Source organism: Macrobrachium rosenbergii, chromosome 27 (assembly GCF_040412425.1).
Source record: "Macrobrachium rosenbergii isolate ZJJX-2024 chromosome 27, ASM4041242v1, whole genome shotgun sequence".
Classification (NCBI taxonomy): domain Eukaryota; kingdom Metazoa; phylum Arthropoda; class Malacostraca; order Decapoda; family Palaemonidae; genus Macrobrachium; species Macrobrachium rosenbergii.
The window spans coordinates 21,904,236-21,919,508 of NC_089767.1; the positions used below are offsets into that span (position 1 = coordinate 21,904,236).

At 34.5% G+C, this 15,273-nt stretch overlaps 1 long non-coding RNA gene across 1 annotated transcript in view; it reads right to left on the minus strand.

The window, feature by feature from the left end:
* Positions 1–9,581: 9,581 nt before the first annotated feature.
* LOC136853479 (uncharacterized) overlaps positions 9,582–15,273 on the minus strand; it is a 15,205-nt gene continuing 9,513 nt past the window's right edge. The window contains exon 3 of the long non-coding RNA XR_010857475.1: positions 9,582–9,645. This is a non-coding gene — a long non-coding RNA (uncharacterized lncRNA). The remainder of the gene's footprint in view (positions 9,646–15,273) is intronic.

A 15,273-nucleotide genomic window follows, 5' to 3' on the forward strand; every position in this document is an offset into this window, starting at 1 on the left:
ACGAGCAAACGATTTTCTTGGTCAAAGTTTTACAAAACATTCACGCACACATTATATATATATATATATATATATATATATATATATATATATATATATATATATATATATATATATATATATATATATATATATATATGTGTGTGTGTGTGTGTGTGTGTGTATTATATATACATTTACATATATATATATATACATATATATATATATATATATATATATATATATATATATATATATATATATATGTATGCATGAGTGGGCAATGTTTTTATGTAATATTATGAGCATGGAGCGTGAGGACTGCAACGTTGCATGTTTATGTAAATGTATAGCATCTACAACGAACATATACTGTTTTGATATACGTCATGAGAGCTATTCAAACGATTTTCTTTCCCCAGTGAAGAGTTTTGCCAAAAACTGCACCGCCCTATATTAAAGAATTCGGGGTATTATTTGCAATGAACCTGACACATATTTCACATTGAATTCTGGCTCATTGCTGTAGTTTCATTCTTGTTAAATTAGTGATTTGGGGCAAAGTTCCCCCTTCACCAAATATTTTTAGTAGTATCTCAGTCTTCTTCACAATGCATTATATATTTCTATGGGTAACAGGGTATCATGTTACTCATTTTTTCTAATCATCAGTTACCCGAAGATTATTTTACGTTTCAATTTTTCACAGGAAGTGGACATGGCACTTGGTCCTTTTGTGATGGCTTGGGACCGTTATCAAGCCGCAGATTACTCCACAACCATTTACTTCGATCAATACGGAATATTGTTACCTCGCCCCCGTCACGAAGTGGATTTATCAGGTGTCGCTAAACCTTTGGCTTGGCAGGTAGGTGATACAAAAAATTAACGATAATTGGATTTGCAACTGGGTAACGTGCAAGACACTTTTTCATGTTCAGTAGTAGCTGAGGATATTCAGTTGTGTCCAGTTGAAAGTTAGTATTTTCCGGAACTGCCGTGTCTGCAACTATTGATTTATTATTTAATTATTTTTTTGTGAGGGGGTTTAATTTTAACTCTGTATATCTATCCACGTATTTTTTCAGTGGCTCCACTACCTCGTTCTCTATCTCTCCTCCCTCTCCCCGCTCTCTGAGAAAGTATGCAATCCTGAAATAAGTTCCTAAAACGTATACAACAGCTTAAACTGGCAGTTGATAACAATCATGATCATTATTGAAAAAAAATATACGCATCATTTCGAAGCTTATCTTCCATGTCCGAAATCTTGGTCGTCAGATTTAAATTCCTCATGGGAGGGACCCATATGATGTATAAAATCCATTTAATCACATTTTGTGTAATCATTTCAGTTATTGGAAGACGATAAGCAAATAAACGAAATGCTTCGTATCAGAGGGCCCTCTTATTTTGAAACACAATTCAGTAAGTTTCTTTTTTTTATTGTTGTTCTGTTTTCGCAGCAATCGCTTCATTAGTTCAAAAATACCCATAGTAGCAGTTCTGTAGGGGTACATAAATTTAAAAATATATCTCTACAGAGAGCGTTCGGGAATTTGTAAAGATTTATTTTTAAATTATGTATCCATACATAAGTGCGGATTTGTTGCTCGTATATTGCTTTATTATTTATGCGCTGTTCGGTTCTAATCACGGCTTTATTTATATTGTCAGGTATGGGTGGCACTGGTCACCGCATTATGCGCCAGCATGTTCATTGGCTCTTTCATGAGGTTCATAATCAAAAAGATGCATGGAAGCGATTCTTCTGAGGTAATTAATCTTTCTTGGATCGCCAAAGTGATGTTGACTGAAAGTAAGTAAACCACAGGATCAAGCTCTACTACTTGAATTCTTTTCTTGGGGGGAGGGGGATAATCTCAGTAACTGTATTAGATGGGCACAGACAAATAAAGGTCCGTCAATGTTACAAGCAAGCTTCACATAATTCGGATATTTGGACTAAATAAAAATAAAATCTTAGCAATATTTAGAGACTAACGTTATTCTCTTGTACACGAATCATATTTAAGTTTGAAGTAAATGAGCTAGAATGATAATCAAAAAATAATATTCAAATAATATTGCGGGTACTTTCCAACTGTAAAGTCGGGATGACATAAGCGTTCAAACTCTGACGATGAATATGCTCCAATTTGCAGCGGTCCAGTCATTGCCAGAATCAGACTCTAGCCGACTGTTTCTCGTGACGTGGATGGTTGTCGGGTTCATCATTCAGGCAGCTTACAGTAGCGTCCTGATCTCCCTGATAACCGTCCCCAAGGTCACGATTCCTGTCGATTCACTGCAGGATCTCGTTTCATACGGGAAGTTCCCCTGGATCATTGAAGTTGGGTCTTACCTACATAACACGTTTATGGTAAGTTTGGGTTCTTACTTGTAAGGTCTATATGCAGGCCTGGCAACCTTAAGCCTTTATCCAATCCAGGCCTTGAGAAAACAAAAGAGAAAATGGAAAAAAGAAGAAATAACGTTTGGAACTTAAGTATGCAGATAGCGATAGGCTTTCCGTTAAAAGGAGTAGCAATTGTAAGCTACGTAAAAAAAAAAAAAAAAAAAAAAAAACAACGGCGAAAGAGAATTCCGAAACTAGATGGTAGAAGGGAATAGACAGTCGAGGTGGTCTAGGCCTAAAAGGACATGGCGCTCACCCTCTGAGCTCAAGTACCTATTGACAAAACTAGTAAAAGCAACATTAGCCCCCTTAGAAGAGAAAGTGGATGGGGACAGCTGCTGAGAAAGAGGATCGAGATGATGAGCACGACGAAAGGGTTCAACCGAAAGCCTTTGGTAATTAAAGAAAAGGCATAACGGCGTCTTTACGATAAACATTTCTGACACTATTTAATCTCTCCCGTATATAACTATAGAGGCCTGAACACTTGAAATATTGATAAGAGGAATGATGTCAATTATACTTGCTTCAAATAAATCAAAGTATTTGATGGGAAGAAACATACATAAAGGTAGAAAAATAATTAATAGGAGAGAGTACACACTGAAGAAAGCCATTGACAGAGATGAATAGAAAAGAATAGGAGAGAATGAACGCTGAGAAATGCCACTAGAGATGGGAAGGGAGCAGATATTGCAGTCACTCACTATATATATATATATATATATATATATATATATATATATATATATATATATATATATATATATATATATATATATATATATATATATATATATATATATATGTCAGCAGTGACATTATGTAAGCCTTTTTCTCGCACAGTTATTTCTAGCTATAGTTGACTGCGCAATATCTACTCCCTTCCCCATCTCTAGTGGCATTTCTCAGCGTTCATTCTCCCCTATTCTTTTCTATTTATCTTTATCAATGGGTTTCTCCAGTGTGTCTTGTCTACCTTCATGTATGTTTCTTCCCATCAAATACTTTGATTTATTTGAAGCAAGTATAACTGAAATCATTCCTCTTATCAATATTTCAAGTGTTCAGGCTTCTATAGTTATATACGGGAGAGATTAAATAGTGTCAGAAATGTTTATCGTAAAGACGCCGTTATGCCTTTTCTTTAATTACCAAGGCTTTCGGTTGAACCCTTTCGTCTCGCCCATCATCTCGATACTCTTTCTCAGCAGTTATCCCCATCCACTTTCTCTTCCAAGGAGGCTAATGTTGCTTTCCTATTTTTGTCAATAAACACTTGAGCTCAAAGGGTGAGCGCCACGTCCTTTCAGGCCTAGACCACCTCGACTGTTTATTTCCGTCTGCCATCTAGTTTCGGAATTCTCTTTCTTTCTGTTTATATATATATATATATATATATATATATATATATATATATATATATATATATATATATATATATATATATATAAGAAGATACATACATACATACATACATACATACATATATATATATATATATATATATATATATATTTATATATATATATGTATGTATATGTGAGTGTATGCACGCGTTAATGTGTTCTCGCAGGCACTTGAAAATGTTTTCTAGTTACGCGCAGCATTTGCAATGTTCACATACATAGTAACGTAAATAAACACTGAAAATCTAATTATGCAAAGATGAGTAAACATCTCAAAATAACTCTCAACACCAACAATTCCTCATTTTCAGAAAGCCGAGAGCGGACTTTACAAGGAGGTTCTTCGCGGAGTGACCATCGTCGACGACTTTTATTCCCTTCGTGAGAAGGTGAAGAAGGAACGCATCGCTGTACTTGTTCCCATTACCAACATGAAAAAGGTTCTTGTACTTTTAGATGTGAACAAAAACAAAGCAAAAAAGAAGATAAGCTATACTTTTCCTCAATTCATGACAGGATAACGGTGTGTTTAAATATAAGCACTAGGGCGTGATAAAGTACGCACAGGTATGTTCATACAGCAGATTTTTAAGACATGCGTGGCACTAAAGATGAAAATAATTGATTTTAATGTTAACGCAATTATCTTTTTATATTCTTAATCCACCAAGGAGGTTTTTATACAGTTTTGCTAAACAATCTTCCATTTTTCGAGATACTGTAACATTATCCAGTATTACTATGGTATCTGATTTATCGGCCTTAGTGATGAGGTTGGTTTTATCACTTCTCAGTTTAGTCAAAGCATTCTTAAATACAGTCAATCTAATTTGTTTCCAGGAGATGAAGATGTATGAAGACAAGTTGGCCAAACCCGGAAAACCGACAAAAATGTCGGTCAACTAAGTTTGAACTAAAAAAAAGTTTATAAGCCGTGATCGCATGCTCCTGGCTTTCATAAGACGGTCCGTAATTGCACTGAGACGTGGAACGGGATAAGAGTGTTTTGGATCTCTGGACTCTACCCAAATAGCCCAAAAGTAAATTCGCTTAATGAACGATATTCGATCTTGATGCCTACTAATTCCAGAATTTGCTAGCAGTTCACTTTCTACCCATGAAGCAGCTTAATTCGATATTCTTAAAAATGGCCTTCTCTTGTCTGGAAGCCTCTTGATCTGTGATCTCATCTCTAATTTTAAGTAAGATATTATCTATATAAAATGATGTTTTCTAAATCTGTCGATATAAACACACTGAAAATGCGTTCCTCTAACATAAAGATATGGAGAAGTAGAGGAAATATACCTAAGGTCCCGCGAATATGAAATGCAATTTTTTCTCAAGTACTTCGAGATATCTGGTCGAAAGATGTAGTTGACCTTTGTTTTGTACGTGACCCATGAAACATACTCATAGATGCCTTGCATTCTGAGAATAAGCTCTTCCAATTATCCCGGGAGACCTGTCAACATCATAATTGCAGTGCAGTCGTATACCAAACAGGAAGTAAGATACTTCTAATTTTCTCATTGTCTGTCATTCTCTTTAAGATCGATATCCCTAAGCCCACCTTTTACTTAAAACGATATATATATATATATATATATATATATATATATATATATATATATATATATATATATATATATATACATATAATCATGAAGCTATAAATGTCAATATCAAATTCACGCTACCTCAGGAATATCCCCGATGGGAATTATCACCGAAGGGAATTTATAAGTGATAAATGAATTGGTACTGCCATTTATCACTTATAAATTCCCCTTCGGTGATAATTCTCATCGGGGATATTCCTGGAGGTAGTTGAATTTGATATTAACGACATTTGTAACTTCATGATTGTGTATGAATCACGGTGATAACAAATTTCATATATATATATATATATATATATATATATATATATATATATATATATATATATATATATATATATATATATATATATATATATATATTGGCTTTATCAATTTTTATCCGCATAAAATCTAAACTTGAGTCCACCATGGTGTTGTTCCATAATTCAACTTTTTCTCCTCAGGTGATAAGCGACGATTACAGCGAAACAGGTCAATGTAACTTCTACATTGCAAGAGAGGCCATTCTTTCAGCACCTTTCGCCCTAGCTTTCCCTAAAGGCAGTAAACTTACTCCCCTCTTCGACAAATGGTTAATATCACAACTCTCTCTCTCGCTCTTACATTGATCAGCTTACGACTCCTAGTGAACCTTGTACAGTCGCATTCATCCATATGAACTTTGAAAGAATTTTATTTTGTATCAATAAAACTTTGAGACATGAAGGCTTGTCTAGGCGTTTCTAGACAGTTCCTTATAAGTACGTACTGTTCTTAAGAATACCACGGAACCTTTGAGAGTCAGGATAAAAACAAAGCATATAATTATTGAAATGTTTAATGTCCCCTTCTTCACAGGTTGTATTTATTGAAAGAATCCGGGAAAATCGGCAAAAGTATCCTCGCAGAGACGACGAATGCCACGGCTTGTCTTGTAAGGCCAGGAAGCGAAGTTGCCAAAGGATATACGCCTTTTTCGGTGATGGATTTATCTGGAATTTTCCTCATCTTCGTTGTTGGTAAGAAAATAATTATCTTCTATTTTCTGCGTTCTGACTGTCAATCTTGTAGGTACGTTATTTCTATAATCTCGCTTTAACGAGAACAGTTCTTGCGAAAGCGCTCGGGCACCTTTACGAAACCTCTTTTCTTGGGAATCTTCCAAAGACTAAATGGTGTCTTTTTAACGTTTTCTTGGCGTCCTTGACGACTCCGTGTTGTTGTCTGCCTCATTGTTATGGTCCTTCACGCAATATGAGAATTCTTAATACACTGGTCACTGGCACCATGTTTGATTGTTCAAATGTTTTAGTGTGGACATAACGCTAGGTTCTCGAGAAAATTACTGAAACGTTGCCTTAAATTGCTGAAAACCATTTTGCCATCACGATAATAATAATAATAATAATAATAATAATAATAATAATAATAATAATAATAATAATAATAATAAAAATAATAACTAAGAAGAAGGAGAGGAAACAATATTACTTCTACTGAGAGTCAACAACAAGGAGTGGTGATCTTGCCAAGCATGTGACCTCGGGCGGCCATATTGAAATACACACTCCAGCAGGCAATGCTATACTGTAGTGACGAAACGCTGAAGCAGCACATTGCATTTCTCCCCTCTCGTTTAATTATTATAAGAATATGTTACGTTATTACGGGTAAATCAATCATTACTATACAATATATTCCGAAATATTATTGTTCCGAAGCATACTGTAGTTGAAATAAAGAATTTTGAATTCAGATCTGTATATATCTCTCTAAAATTGGAAACCCAAATATAATTTGATCAGAAAAAGTTATTCACTAATTAAGCAGTTAATAATCTGTATACTATAAATTTTCTTTTAACAAAAAGAGACAACCTAAAATATTGATTTGTATAAAATAAAGAATTTTGAAAAAAGATTCACAATTTAAATGTATATATATATATATATATATATATATATATATATATATATGTATGTATGTATGTATGTATATATATGTATGTATGTGTGTGTGTATGTATCTGAAATATTGGAAGTCAAATACAACTTCATTAGTGCAATCGCTTTCCTGCATAAATGCACAGTTATAAATTCTCCCTTCAAAAAATGAAGTGATGACTTATATAACTCCAAATATTCCCTGAAGCATAAAAAGGTATAATGTTTGTTTATACTGCATGCTTAGTTACATATACATACAAATAAATGATTCTATACATTCCCTTTTAACATACAGACACACTCGCTCACACATACACACACACATATAATTTATATGCTGTATATATGTACATATATAGATACACACAATACACACACAGATATATATATATATATATATATATATATATATATATATATATATATATATATATATATATATATATATATATGTTCGTGTGTGCGCGCGTGTGTGAGTGAGCGTATGTTAAAAAAGAATGCATAGAATTATTTATTTGCATGCATATATACTACTGATTGTTCAACACGAATCAAATTTTACTTTTTCTGTTAATAGGAATAGAGTGATTTATTTACATGTATGTGAACATGCACATACACACACAAACTTATATGTATATATACGAGCTTGTTGGCGCGCTGGAACGGCGCTGCTGTCTCTCCTACCCTCCCGATCCCTATCTACCCCACCCTCACCCTGGACGGACAAACAGGTTTGCAGGAGGAGGGTGGATGTCTCCCCTACCCTCCCGTTCCCTTACTTACACCACCCCCACCTGGAGCAGACAAACTGGTTTGCAGGGGGTGGGTGGCTTTGTCATGTCATCCCTACTGTCACCAGGAGAGGACAAACAAGATTCATTCGGATTATACAGTATATATATATATATATATATATATATATATATATATATATATATATATATATATATATATATATATATATATATACGCACACATGCACATGGATCGCCTGCATATCTCATTGTTATAGGTTTCAAACAATACGAGTTAACAAGTACCAAGCATTTTTAATGGTAAGCAATGCATAGCATCAATGTAGAGGTGGTATCACATTCGTTTAACAAACCTGAATTTGTTTAACATTAGCACCTTTGCTATTTCCGAGTGTATAGTTTAGCCAAAGTTTGGAAAACGCGTTTAGCAAAACATGATTTTTTTTTCCCGCCATGCTCAGCGTCCTGTAAACAAACCAACGACAGAAAAGGCTGACATAGTCATTCCTTTCCATTCGAAGGCTTTGGAACGATACCAAGAGGATCTGTTACATAACGATTACAATACGGAAATAATTTCGAGTTATTTGGAATGAATTGTCCTTAAAAGAAGGAAAGAACAAAAATACCCGCCGAATCATTAGGCATAAGCCTAGCGTTTTTCTTAGCCTAGATTCTTTTCCCAGTTACCATTCATGGAGTTATTTTTTCCTTGGCATGATAATTCGGTAACTTTTACCACAGAAGAGTTATTTCTACATATTCGACATTAGGTTTTACTTTGACTAAGGATATAGGATCTTACCGAATGAATAGTTTAGGAGTTACGCATAGGTTGACAAGTATACCAAAATTCATAATTATTCTATTACCAATCTATAAGACATATCTGTTGATGGACACATTAAACCAGAATTTGTTACACAAAAATGCAACTATTTTTATTGTGAATCGAATACCAGCAAGTGGTTTTCTCAATGTTCTGTCAACGTCGTCCTGAAATACTATCACCTTGTGTGGCGTTCCGGAATTTGATAATATGCACTTGCTAAACAACTCTAACGCTGCTTTTACATATTTAAAACTGAAAAACTGATGGCATTGATAGTATTCTACAAGCATACCTATGGCAAAGAATTCTCAATAACTGACAAAATGCAGCAGGTGTTCCTTAAGCTTCACAATAACGTGCTTGACAGACCAGATTTAGCACAATCAGTGACCAATAGGCCTATGCCTACGTTCTTACTAAGCAATTTTAATAATGAGCAATATCGTCTTTATATTATGCGGATTACATAAGATTAACGATGCTCTGATTCCAATATTGAAATCGTCACTGCACTAAAGTGCCACAATGATATGCTACATTATGTCATGTTAACAGAGAAAGAGTATATACTGTTACCAAGACTGACTAGCACAAAAAATGGGTAAATAAAATTCAGTATGCTTTGCTTACCTGTGAAATAATGCCGTCCCATTTTCTCCAGAAGAATTCCTGTGTTTATTTCTGCAATCTCATCACTGGAAAATAATAGCAATTATCAATTCTTTTTAGCTTTTATAACTGCTGTGGATAACGAATGTTTAATTTATACAGAAAATAAGCTAGCAGATAGTTATTGCACTTGAAGTTCACCCTTGGAGGACTTATATCGTTTTGACACAATGGAATTTTATCAGCTTGTTTTATGATATTGTGTAAGGTCTAAAACATATGCATATTAATTTGTGGGGAATACAGTTTAACTGCAAACGATAACAAAAAAAAATTCGTAAGTGATTTTGTAGAAAATAGCTGACATAAGTAGATATCAATGTGTATTTATTCCTTTTAGTCATTTTTTCTTATTAACATGACAATGAAATCTTTTACACCCACAGGTACAGGAATCAGCGTTTCTGTTTTACTGGTGGAAGTTATTATCAGTAAGACTTGATGATTCTACGAGCCAACAAACGACTTCTGAACGAGATAATTATTAATAAACTGATTAGGACACATGGAAAATGAAGATGGGGAAGCTTACTGCTAACAAGAAATTTACAGTCCATGTAAATGTGGGAATTTGCACGGAGAAAACAAATAAATAGTTGAAATATCGCTTAAGGAAAATACTGCTCACTTTATACAATTTATTTTCCTGATAGTGATGCTTAGATAAATAAATTTATGCATATGCTACGAATTAGTTTTTTTTTTTTACCCCTTTTCTTCCATATTTATGTTTCCATATTCTTCCTTTTAATTTTAAATTCATGAAACCTTTCTTAACTATTTTTATTATCAACAACGCCAAAAAATATGTTGAATATATTATTCTAGAATCTGATCATACAAACCAAAAAATATTGTTTACATTATAATTACAATCTCAATGAATCTAGAAAATTTTAAGAGTAAATAATTTAGTGAGATGTCCAAACTAAGACCTGGTATATTAACAAATCAGGACTTTTAAAAGAACGCTAATGAAAGCACAGACATTCTGTTAGTATCTCATCGACGCTTGGAAATATCGGTGGCAATACTTTTTTTTTTAAAGTATCGCTGTCGAAATGCATAGGTTAGGATTCGCCGGATGCAGTGAGTGCAAGTGCATATGAATTCATTATGGGAATAAATGCACTGGTGACAGTACCGTTGAGAAATGCTAAGAAATGTAAAACTGAATATTGGATTATCAGCATATAAATGAAGCAGATAAATAGTGGAATGGAAGCAAAATTTGGTGGGATTACGAGTGATGTGCTGTTGCAAAGTATCTTATGTATGCCTGGAAGTAAGAAAAATTCAGAGTAAAGCTGGAGATGAGTAATTATTCCTTTGCAGAAGGGTAATGGAACCAGAGATGATTGTAAGAGTTACAGGGAAGAATTATGATAGGATTTAAATTAAAACAAGTAAAAAATGTACCGAAGCTTCTTCGCCGCAATCGAGTTTTCTGCACAGCGTATAATGCTGTATGAAACTCACAGCCACGGCATATCAAAATCTCAGCCGCGGCCCAAAAACTTTCAGTCACAGCCCGGGTGGTGGCCAGTGTTGTTGGTACCTATAGCTGTGCCAGACACAAGATCATGGCTAACTGTAACCTTAAACATAATAAAAAATACTGAGGCTAGAGAGCTACAATTTGGTATGTCTGATGATTGGAGAGTGGATGATCAACATACCAATATGCAGCCCTCTAGATTCAGTAATCTTTAAGATCTGAGGGCAGACGGACAGACAAAAAGCCATCTCAATAGTTTCTTTTACAGAAAACTAAAAAGCAGATGACAGCAGCACACCGGCAAGGGAAATGCAGTGGAGGGTCAGATTAAGAAGCAGGCGTGTGTATCAGGGGTTTATAATGGTAGAGCTGTCTCATTAATTTGAGAGTAAAAGGAAGGGATAACATATTAGAGACGCTACATGGGGTGTGCTGAGGATGTACGATGTACAACTTAATTAGGTCTGAGACAAGGCTGAGTTATATTTACATGGTTATTCAGTATCTCAATGGATGGGATCTGCTGTGAGAAGTCAGACAAAGAACAGGAGACTTAGGTGAAGAATTTGTAGGTTATGAAAAGTGGTCTTGAATAAATGAGGAGATGATGTTTACAGATGAAGCCATTGATTAGGAACTGTAAAGAGACATTACTGACACTAGCTAAAGAGTTTGAAAGATATTGCAAGAGGCAGAAATTTACAGCAAATGTGCGTAAAACTAAGACTAAGTTTGAAAATGGGAGACAGAAACAGGTGAAACACCACATGTTGATATGAATAGTGTAATAATGCAAGCGACTGAATTGCATTGGTATTTGGAGTAAACATAGTAGATGACGGTAGGACGATTGAAGGGGTATGCCACAAAACAGGCGATGAAAGGAATGTAAGTTGACGTACCCAAATTTGAAAGCGAAGAGAAGTTTCTTTGGAAACCAAAGTTGGCATATATGAAGAGGCTGTTGAAGTTACTCACATTTATGGAGCTGTAGATGATAAATGCATATCAAAGGAAAAAGGTTGAAGAAGCTGAGATGAATTACTTATGGAATATTTGTGAAAAGAGAATTACTGAGGGGACGAGACTTAAGAGACACGAAGGAGTAATAAAAAGGTAGGTGAAAAGATTGATCACAGAGTTTTGAAGGATGATGGTTTGGAGAAAATAGTTTATCATTTGCAAGTGGTGGGAGTAAGGAGGAATACAGCATGGAAAGGTCCAGACATGAAATGGAAGACGTACAGAAATAGCGGCGACTTAATATCCTAGAAGCGAGAGAGTGCAAAATATAGGTGAACGGCACAGTACTTGTAGGCGGTACAGCACAAAGCTGATGAGAATTCTGTGCAGAAATTTGAAGATAGCAAAATTTGGCAGTTTCCTTTACAAGGAGTTAATCCAGATTTAGCAGTTAAATCATGAGTATGACACTTTACAGTTTAACAGTTCGTCGTTTTTCCTAGGGTCCCCTATTATGAGCAGAAAATGCTTATTGCACAGGATCTGTATTTAGAATCGATATGAACCCACCTACACCATGATAGCAGATTGGTTGTTTCTAAACCAGGAAATGGTTCGAATCCTGCGTAGACGAACCCCTTGCCAATTATAATTCCGTTTGGGTTTCAGTTATTTCCAAGGTATAGTGAAATGGATATCAAACAATGTTTGTGGTTTAATATTTGCGAACACAAAAAAGTCCTGTGTGTAAAATTTTTTAAAATTCATAATTAGCATTGTGTTACAAATTTACCAATCAGTTGTGGTAGGGTTGTGTAGTTATCGTTTCAAAATACAGAACCTGAATTCGACAGGCATAAGTATAGCAGAGGTCGATATAAACTCATATTTCTCTTGACAGCTGTGTGGTAAAAGTCACTGTCCATCTTTGTTTCTAAACCAGGCAACGGTTCGAATCCTGCCGGGAAGAGGCACTTATCAATTATTATTCCTTTTGGGTGTAAGTTACTCCCAAGGTATCGTGAACTGGATATTAAACAGTATTTTGTGGCTTAATATCTCTAGGCATAAAAGTTATGCGTGTAAAAGTGACAATATATATATATATAAATAATGTTTATATATACAAATGTATATGTACGTATTTATGTACGTATATATATATAGATAAATGGATAGACAGATATATATATATATATATATATATATATATATATATATATAGATATATATATATATATATTATAGATATATACATATACATATATATATATATATATATATATATATATATATATATATATATATATATATATATATATATATTATAGATGTGTATGTGCGCGCATGACACGCTAATGGCAAAAGGATTTCATATAAATAACGCTTTATCTTCAGTAATAAACGCCAACAATATCCCACCCATTGCTTGTTTGCCATTCCGTTTTGTTGTTACCGTGCACATGATTATTTGCTTAGCAAACTGAAAAAAACAATGAATGTTTACAGTATCGAAGCCACGTATTATTTCCCACCGCGCATGAGTGCGTTTTCGCCAATCACTTGACATGTTCTTGAATTCTCCAATTAAAATACGTGCTTATTATCGACACATTGATTCTGGTTTCAATATCTCTTGCCTCATTTAGGAACAAGAACTGTTATTATTCCGTCATTCTCGTCTTGGACAGAGAACTGAAAGGTACATTCTCGGGCGTGTTTTAAAGTTATATCTTCTTTGTGTGGTCTGTGGTAAGTATATTTTCCGTAAGCATCATACATTGATATCCTTGCATAAATACAGGACACAAGCCATAACACATGTTTATTGCAACCATACGCTACTTTCACTCATAGCTTGCATGTTCTAAATCACTTTAATGAAAACAAATTAAGTTGTACTAGAGGTAATTAATTGATCAATTAATACCTGGGAAGTCGAAACTATAACGGAAAGGGAAGTCTCTGGGGTCCTTTACAAATCAGGAGGAAAAGATGAGCTAAAATGGACAATAACTCTGTCTCTCTTAGACTGGTTTTGAGCTCTTGATATACCCATGTATGGTAGGAAAATTGCTTAAAAATTTAATTTACAGAACCTTATTTCAGGTTTTACAGTGTCACTAAAATTAAGTACGCGGAACAGCGATAATATATTCATTGAAAACTAGATGTTCAAGGGCATCACTCAGTTGTTAAAAAAAAAAAAAAAAAACCGCAAGCACACACATGGCACATAAGTCATAACTCCAGATGGAATTGAGAATAAAATAAAAAAGGCTAAGGTTGACAGACTATTCTACGTAATTTCAGTTCTTGCTGTCTTGCAAAAACTTTTATCCCGTTAGTTTACATAGCTGTATTTAGAAATGATTGATTTTCCCTGGTGCGGTAAACTTCACCTTTCGTGTTAACACTACATCCAATATACTTAAATTAAGAAGTTTTATAACAATTTTCTTATTCTAAAACCTAAAAAGGTTGCGTTAGGGCAGTAATGGATATATTTCTGGGAAAAATACTCAACACTAATGGCAGGCCTATTTGTTTTAACGTTTGTTCACCCTATGAACAAATCTAAGTAATCCAGAAGCCAAAGTAATGGTTGAAATCATTTTGTAAGTGACGATACTTATTTTCTTCCTTGAATTGTGATATTGCCTGTACTGCAGTCGTATTTTTCTTTCAGAATTTCAGACCAAAGTGCCCCAATGTCTCTTAGTGGACGTCACCTCATTGTGGCGGCTGACAAGTGGAACCCTTGGGTGGATCTACAAGAGGAACCAGACGGCTCCCTGACCAAGGGGGGAATCGTCATGGACTTTTTCAATACCATCGCTGAGAAGATGAACTTTACGTAAGCCTTTCCTCTGTAGACTAATATTGCTACTTTTATTCTTGAAAGTGTAGCTATATATTTTGATTCACACATGTGATAAGTTAGAATAAGGTAATTTTATTTGTCTCAATAGGCTTATAATCTCCCTCCTTCTCTCTCTTTAAGGTATTCTGTGAAGAAACCACTTGATACGGAATGGGGAAGAGAATTGCCAAATGGATCCTTCACTGGCATGATAGGAATGTGTCAAAGATATGTACGAGCAAATAATTTTCTTTATAGAATTTGTAAAACACGCACATGTGTGTATACATACACACATATTCAATGAGTAAAAAGCCACAATAATGTAAA